Source organism: Delphinapterus leucas, chromosome 3, assembly GCF_059928025.1.
Source record: "Delphinapterus leucas isolate spDelLeu-1000000601 "Yukka" chromosome 3, BTC_Dleu_Yukka2, whole genome shotgun sequence".
Classification (NCBI taxonomy): domain Eukaryota; kingdom Metazoa; phylum Chordata; class Mammalia; order Artiodactyla; family Monodontidae; genus Delphinapterus; species Delphinapterus leucas.
The window spans coordinates 154,460,482-154,468,393 of record NC_143131.1 but is presented as its reverse complement, the minus strand read 5'-3'; positions in this window follow the sequence as shown (position 1 = coordinate 154,468,393).

The following is a 7,912-nucleotide window of genomic DNA, read 5'->3' as shown; positions in this document are numbered from 1 at the left end:
GTCACAAAGATGGTTCAACACTTGCAAATCAATTAATGTGATATACCACATTAACAAGAGGAAGGAGAATATTCACATGATCATCTCAATAGACAAAGGAAAAGCATGTGAGAAAATTCAACATCCATTCATGATAAAAACTCTCATCATAATTGGTATAGAGGAAACACGTCTGAACATAATAGAGACTATTTACAACAAACTCACGACTAACATATTTAATGGTGAAAAGCTGAAAACTTTTCCCCTAAAATCAGGAACAAGACAAGGATGCCCACTCTTGCCACTTCTATTTAACATACATAGTACTGGTAGTCCTAGCCATAGCAATCAGACAATAAAAAGAAATAAAAGGCATCCAAACTGGAAAGAAAGAAGTAAAATCCTATTTTCAGGTAGCATTATACCAATGTGGAAAACCCTAAAGTCTCTATCCAAAAACTATTAGAACTAATAAAGGAATTCAGTAAAGTTGCAGAATACAAAATTAATATACAGAAATCTGTTGCTTTTTTATACACTAATAATGAACTATCAAAAAGAGAAAGCAGAACAAAGTCATGTTTAGAATTGGATCAGAAAGAATAAAATACCTAGGAATAAACTTAACCAAGGAGGAGAAAAACCTAAACTCTGAAAATTATGAAACACTGATGAAGGAAATTGAAGATGATACAAAGAAATGGAAAGATATCCTGTGTTCTTAGATTGGAAGAATTAATAGTTAAATGTGTCCATACTACACAAAGCAATCTACACATTTGATGGAATCCCTGACAAAATAACCATGACACTTTTCACCAAATTAGACCAAATAATCCTAAAATTTATATGGAACTAACCACAAAAGACCTCAAGTTGCCACAGCAATCTTGAGAAAAAAAGTAGATCGCTCAAATTATCATGCTCCCTGATTTCAGACTATACTACAAGTCTACAGTAATCAAAACAGCATGGCACTGGCACAAAAACAGACACACAGATCAATGGAAGAGAACTGAGACCCAGAAATAAACCCACACATCTATGGTCAATTAATCTACAAAAGGAGCCAAGAATATACGGCAGGAAAAGAAAGTCTCTTCAATAAATAGTGCTGGGAAAACTGGTCAGTTACATGAAAAAGAATGAAATCAGAACATTTTCTCACACCACATACAAAAATAAAACGGATTAAAGACCTACCTAAATATAAGACCAGAAACTATAAAACTCCTAGGAGAGAACAAAGGCAGAACACTCTTTCACATAGATCCAAAAAATATATATTGCAATGATTTATCTCCTAAGGCAAAAGAAACAAGAGCAAAAATAAACAAATGGGGACTAATTAAACTTAAAAGTTTTTGCACAACAAAGGAAGACATTGACAAAATATCTGAATGGAAGAAAATATCTGCATATGATATGACCAATAAGGGACTAATATCTAAAATATATAAACAACTCATACAACTCCTTATCAAAAAAACAACCAGAGGGCTCCAATCAAGACGGAAGAATAGAAGGATGTGGAGCTCACCTCTTCCCACAAATACTTCAAAAATACATCTACATGCAGAACAATTCTCACAGAATACCTACTGAATCCTGGCAGCTCTCAGACACACAAAAGTGAAAGAAAGATCTCCATGTATCCAGGTGGGATGAAAGAAAATAAAAGGAAGCAGGACAGGACCTGAACCCCTGGAAGGGAGCTGTGAAACAGGAAAGATTCCTGCAACCTGGGAAGCCCCCTCACTGGCAGCAAGATCAGCTGGGACAGAAAGAGAACTTCAGAAGCTCAGAGGAAAGTACAGCAACCAGTTTCGGCAGGCAGAACAGAGAGAGACCTGCACAGATGGTCCGTGCCACCACCCTGCACTCCCTAGCCCGATAAGTGCCTCCACTGGTGTGGGTGGGGGCTGGGGGCTGAAACTCGGGTATTAGAGGACAGACCTGGGGACAGGACTGGGATTGGCTGCACAGAGACAGCCTGAAGGGGCTGGAGTTTGGTACAGGCTGTAATCACGAGTGTATGCAGAAGAAGCCTGGGCCTGCCATAGAAGTGAAATACCATTTTTAAGCGGCCTGTGAAGGGAGGGGCAGGGCCTGCCAAAACAGCCTCTTTCTCAGTGAGCTCTCAGCCAGCTTGGTCCCACCTCTACAAGCTCTGGGAGCACAAAGGTGCAAGTGCCAGCATGTTGCCCACAGGCAGAGGTGGGCTGAAATCAGAGCTTATCTCCAGGGGCCATTCAACTTAGGAAGCAGGGCTGAAATCTGAGCCCTTTCCCCATGGCTATGCAATCCACAGATTTAAACTGCCACCACCAGCTTTGTAAAATCTGCACCTGCAGGACATCCAAGTGGACAGTGGGTACTCCCACAGCTGGGACAGGTCTGGCCTTAGAATCTGTGGGCTTATAGGGCATGCATATGTGGAGGCATGGCCAGGGTCTGGGCTGTTTCCATAGCTCCCATGGTGGGTCCAAGTGTGCAACAACTGTGGCCCTGTTACCTGATTTTAGTGGATCTGTGCCTATGGATCTGCACTGATAGTTTTGTGAAAGCAACACCTGAGGGACACCAGGGCCGATTTCTGGCATTCTCACAGTTGAGGCAGGTCTGAGGGAAGTGCCAACAACAGTGTACTTTGTGAGATGGGTGATAGGTGACACCACAGAGCACACTCCCCAGTGGACAGCTCCAGCAGAGGAATACTTAGTGGCTTCTCTCTCAGTGGGAGTGCTCTAATCTTGCCTACCTCAAAGCACAGCTCACAAACAGATATGGGGGCTTCTAGTCCAACAGCTACGGAGCAGATCCTGCCCCCAACAGGGCTGTGACAACCATAGAGCAAAGAGGAGGCCCCATTCAACATTCAGTGCAAGCTCCAGCTAGACACCACAACAGTCACATCCCCGAATGAGGGGATAACAGCCAGCACACACTGAGAAAAGAGGTCACAGGCATCCATACTAAAAACAGCCCTCACACCAAAAAACATTAAACCCATGCAGGCTACACAGGGATGTTCCCATGCAAAAATAGCCCTCCAAGACCACAGTAGATAGCTGTTTCTCCTAAACTCATAGAGTAAGAGAAATAAAAGTAAAGTGAAGAAGATGAGGAACCACTCCCAATGAAAAGATCAAGAGAATTCCCCTGAAAGAACAAACAAACAGACCTCTTCAGTCTAATAGAAACTGAGTTCAAAAAGGAGATAATGAAAATATTGAAGGAATTAAGAGAAGCTATCAACAGAAATGTGGATTACTATAAAAAGGAACTAGAAACTATAAGGAGGAGCCAAGAAAAATTAGAAAATTCATTTGCAGAGATGAAATCTGAACTAAAGGCAATGAATAGCAGAATGAGTAATGCAGAAGAAGGAATAAGTGATCTGGAAGATAGAATAATGGAAATCAGCCAATCAGAACAGCAGACAGAAAGCCAAATTTAAAAAAAAATGAAAGCAATATAAGAGACCTATGGGATAATATAAAGCATGCCAGTCTATGCATAATAGGGATTCCAGAAGGAGAAGAAAGGTGAAAGGGGATCAAAAATGTAGTTGAAGAAATTATGGCTGAAAACTTCCCAAACCTAAAGAAGGAAACAGATATCCAGGTACAGGAAACACAGAGGGACCCATACAAGATAAACCCAAACAGACCTACACCAAGACATATTATAATTAAAATGGCAAAAGTTAAAGAGAGGATTCAAAAAACAGCAAGAGAAAAACAAAGAGTTTATTACAAGGAAACCCCCACAAGGCTATCAGCCGATTTCTCTACAGAAATGTTGCATGCCAGAAGGGAGGGGGAAAATATATCCAAAGTCTTGAAAGGGAAAATTCTGCAATCTAAAATACTCTACCCAGGAAGATTAACATTCAGAATAGAAGGAGAGATAAAGAATTTCTCAAACAAAAGCTAAAGGAATACAGCAATACTAAACCTGTCCTTAAAAGAAATATTGAAATGTCTTTTCTAAATAGAAAAGAAGCAAGAACCTATAGGAAAGAGAAAATCACAATTGGAAAGTATATCACTTAAATTAAGCTAGTATACAGATTAAAAAAAGAAAAAAATCAAAAAAAAATTTGTGAAAGCAATGGTAACCACAATGAACAGCAAGATGATAAACATGAAGATTTAAAAGAGGACATCAAACTCATAAAATGTTGGGGAGGAGAGTAAGAAAATGTAGGGGTTTTTTTCAGAATGTGTTGGAGCCTATATGACTATCAGTCTAAAGCAAGTAGATATAGCAAGGGGTTAATATTTTTGAAAAACAGTGTAGCCACAAATCAAAAACATGCAATAGGTTCACAGAAACCAAAAAAGAACACAAACATAATACAAAAGGAAGGCATCAAAGTACAAAAGAAAAAACAAAAAGAAACAAAGAAATACAGAATCAACTGGAAAGCAAGGTTTAAAATGGCAATAAATACGTATCTATCAATAATCACCTTAGATGTCAATGGACTAAGCACTCCAATCAAAAGACATAGAGTAACAGATTGCATTAAAAAAAATAAGAGCCTACAATAGTCTCCCTACAAGAGATCCACTTTACGTCAAAGATCACACATAGATTGAAAGTGAGGGGATGGAAAAAGATACTTCATGCAAATGGAAACGATAAATTGGGGGTTGAAATACTCATATGATACAAAATAAACTTCGAAACAAAGGCCATTAAGAAAGAAAAAGAAGGACACTATATAGTGATAAAAGGATCAGTACAAGAAGAGGATATTACACTTGTCAACATATATATATATATGCACCCAATATAGGAGCACCCAAATACATAAAACAAATACTAACTGATATAAAGGGAGAAATTGATGGAAATACAATAATAGTAGGAGACTTTAACACCCCACTCACATCAGTGGCAGAACTTCTAGACAGAAAATCAATATGGCAACAGAGATCCTAAATGATGCAATAGAACAATTAGACTTAACTGATATTTTTGGAACATTACATCCAAAAAAAAGCAGAATACACATTGTTTTCAAGTGCACATGGAACATTTTCTAGGACTGACCACATACTAGGGCACAGAAAAAACCTCAGCCAACTTAAGAGTATAGAAATTATTTCAAGCATTTTTTTTTACCACAGTGACATGAAGCTAGAAATCAACCACAGAAAAGTAAATGAGAAAACAAAACAAAATGATTACATGGAAACTAAACAACATGCTACTAAAAGACCAAAGGGCCGACGATGAAACCAAAGAATAAATTTAACAATACCTTGAGATAAATGACAGTGAATACACAACCATACAAAAATTTACGGAATGCAGCAAACGCAGTTCTTAGATGGATGTTCATAGTGATACAGGTCTTCCTCAGAAAACAAGCAAAATCTCAAATAAACAACCTAACCTACCTCCTAAAATAATTAGAAAAAGAAGAACAAACAAAACTTAAATTTAGCAGAAAGAAGGAAATAATAAAAATCAGAGGAAATAAAAGATATTTAAAAAACGATAGAAAAAGAAATCAATAAAATCAATAGCTGTTTCTTTGAAAGGGTAAACAAAATTGACCAACTTCTGGGTAGGCTCACCAAGAAGAAAAGATAAATAATCCAAATAAACAAAATAAAAAATGAAAAAGGAGAAACAATAACCAATACCACAGAACTACATAAACCATAAGAGAATACTATGAACAATTGTATGCCAACAATTGGAGAGCCTTGAAGAAATGGACAAAATTCTAAACATTTACAGTCCACCAAAACTGAATCAGGAAGAAATAGATTATTTGAACAGACTGATCACTCACATATATACACACATATATGTATATATGTGTCTCTATATAAACACACAGAGTATATATGTAAGTAATTGTATATATACATATGCACATAATATTTTGAGCTATTTTAGGGTAAGTTACACATGTATAATAGTTTGACCCTTTATCGCTAAATATGTCAGTGTGTGTTTCCTAAGAATAGGGTTATCCTCTTACATTTTCACATCATAGTACAGTTATCAACTTTAAAAATTTACATGAATATAATCCTTTAATCTACAGTGCATCTTTCAATTTTGTCAGTTTCTTAATAATGTCTTTATAGAATAACCCCGACCAACTCCTCCAGGAGGCAGTCAACTGGGTCTGTGACTAAGCTCCAGTTAAAACTCTAGAAACCAAAGCTTAGGTGAGCTTTCCTGAATGCAAATTCTTCATGTCTATTAGCACACGTCATTGATGAGAGGAGTTAACACTGTCCATGACTTCACCAGGAAAGGACAGCTGGATGATCCGTGTTTGGAGACCTTCTAAAGTCTACCAATTGCATTTTTTCCTTTGTCTGATTTTAATTGGTATTCTTTCATTGTAATAGGCTATAGCCATGAGTATAATAGCTTTCAGTGATATTTGTCCGTTTTTCTAGAAAATTATCGAACTTGCGGGTGGTCTTGGGGATCTCTGAACTTGTAATTTGTGTCAAAAGTGAGGGTGATTAGGGAAATGCCCAGACTATTTAGATGGTGTCAGAAGAAAGGGCGGTATTGTGGACAGTTCTCTAGCATCACAGTATTACATTGACCTGCCCCCGCCCCCTGCCCCAGCTATCAGAAGTGCCCTGTGGTACCTCAGACACCTGGAAAAGGTCACCAAACTTAAGTTTGCTTACACTGAAATTGCCTTTACTGGGTGGGTTCTGTAATTTAATCTCAAACAAAAGATTGCTCTCAAAACACAAGCCTATTTCTTTTGTTCTGAGGGTATTTTAATAGTTGTCTCCAAAAGATGTGAGGACATGTACCATATGACCTGCTCTACTAGATAGCCTAATGACAGTTTGGGGAGAAAGCTTTCTGGGTGCAGCTCTTATTACCTCATTGCTGACTTTATGAGTTGGCGGGAGGTAAGGAAGAACAATTCGATAGGATAAGACATGCTGGGTTTAAACCAATTTCTACCCCCCAAAACACCTTTGGAGACTTTTCATGCTATAATATAGCACATACTTGAGAAATAGTTAATATTTTTCCATAGTGAATCTTGCTAGTGAGGGAGGGAAATACTACTAAAAGGAATAGCAGTCTAAAAATTGATTCAAACAAATGTGCCATTAGAAGCATGCAGTTAAAGTAGTGAGTAAAGATGTGATGCTTTATTTCTTACAATTCTTTCTATGAACATCCATACTTTAGGACCCATAAAAAGGATCAATGGATGTTCTTTCTTTTTTATTAAATTTGTAAGTCATTGGAAAATATACAGGCCCACACTTCTTTGCTCATATCCCGTTCATCTGTGAGAGAGGGTGAAAATAATGGCTCAAAATGTTTCCCATCTTTGTCAGAGTCATATATCCTATTGATTGCTTGTTTCCAACAAATGGTGATGAGCCATAAACTCTAAAGCCCTCCATGCCCCATCTCCTTAACATTCTCCTCATAACAACCAGAATCAGGTCCATTCTATCTGCTTTTGTGATTTTAATCATTACTTTGTAACTTTAATACCATCCATTTTGCTATCAACACGGTATGTAAGGGTTTTTTTGGATGAAGAAAAATGAACATTTTGCATTTTAAAATTGCATTTAATAATTTAGAACCACCATGGGTTTCTGTTCTTAGAAACTGCAACCAGATCTCATATCAGCAGATTTGATTATTGAAAGCACAGAGTAAAAGTTGCATTATAATGTATAAAGATGCTGATGAAGAGCAATGGAGTGCTGTGTGGTACAGCTTTGATTTACAGATCAACTAGGGTGGCCAGTTATTGATCATTACCTGTGAATTATTGATACCCTGAGATCAGTGAAATGGTTTCTTTTCAGCTTGTCTCAATTTACACTTCCTTCAAAGAATGCAGGTTTTGTTTGTAGGACTGTCTTTGTTTGACTTCCCTGAAACCTAATGGTTCACA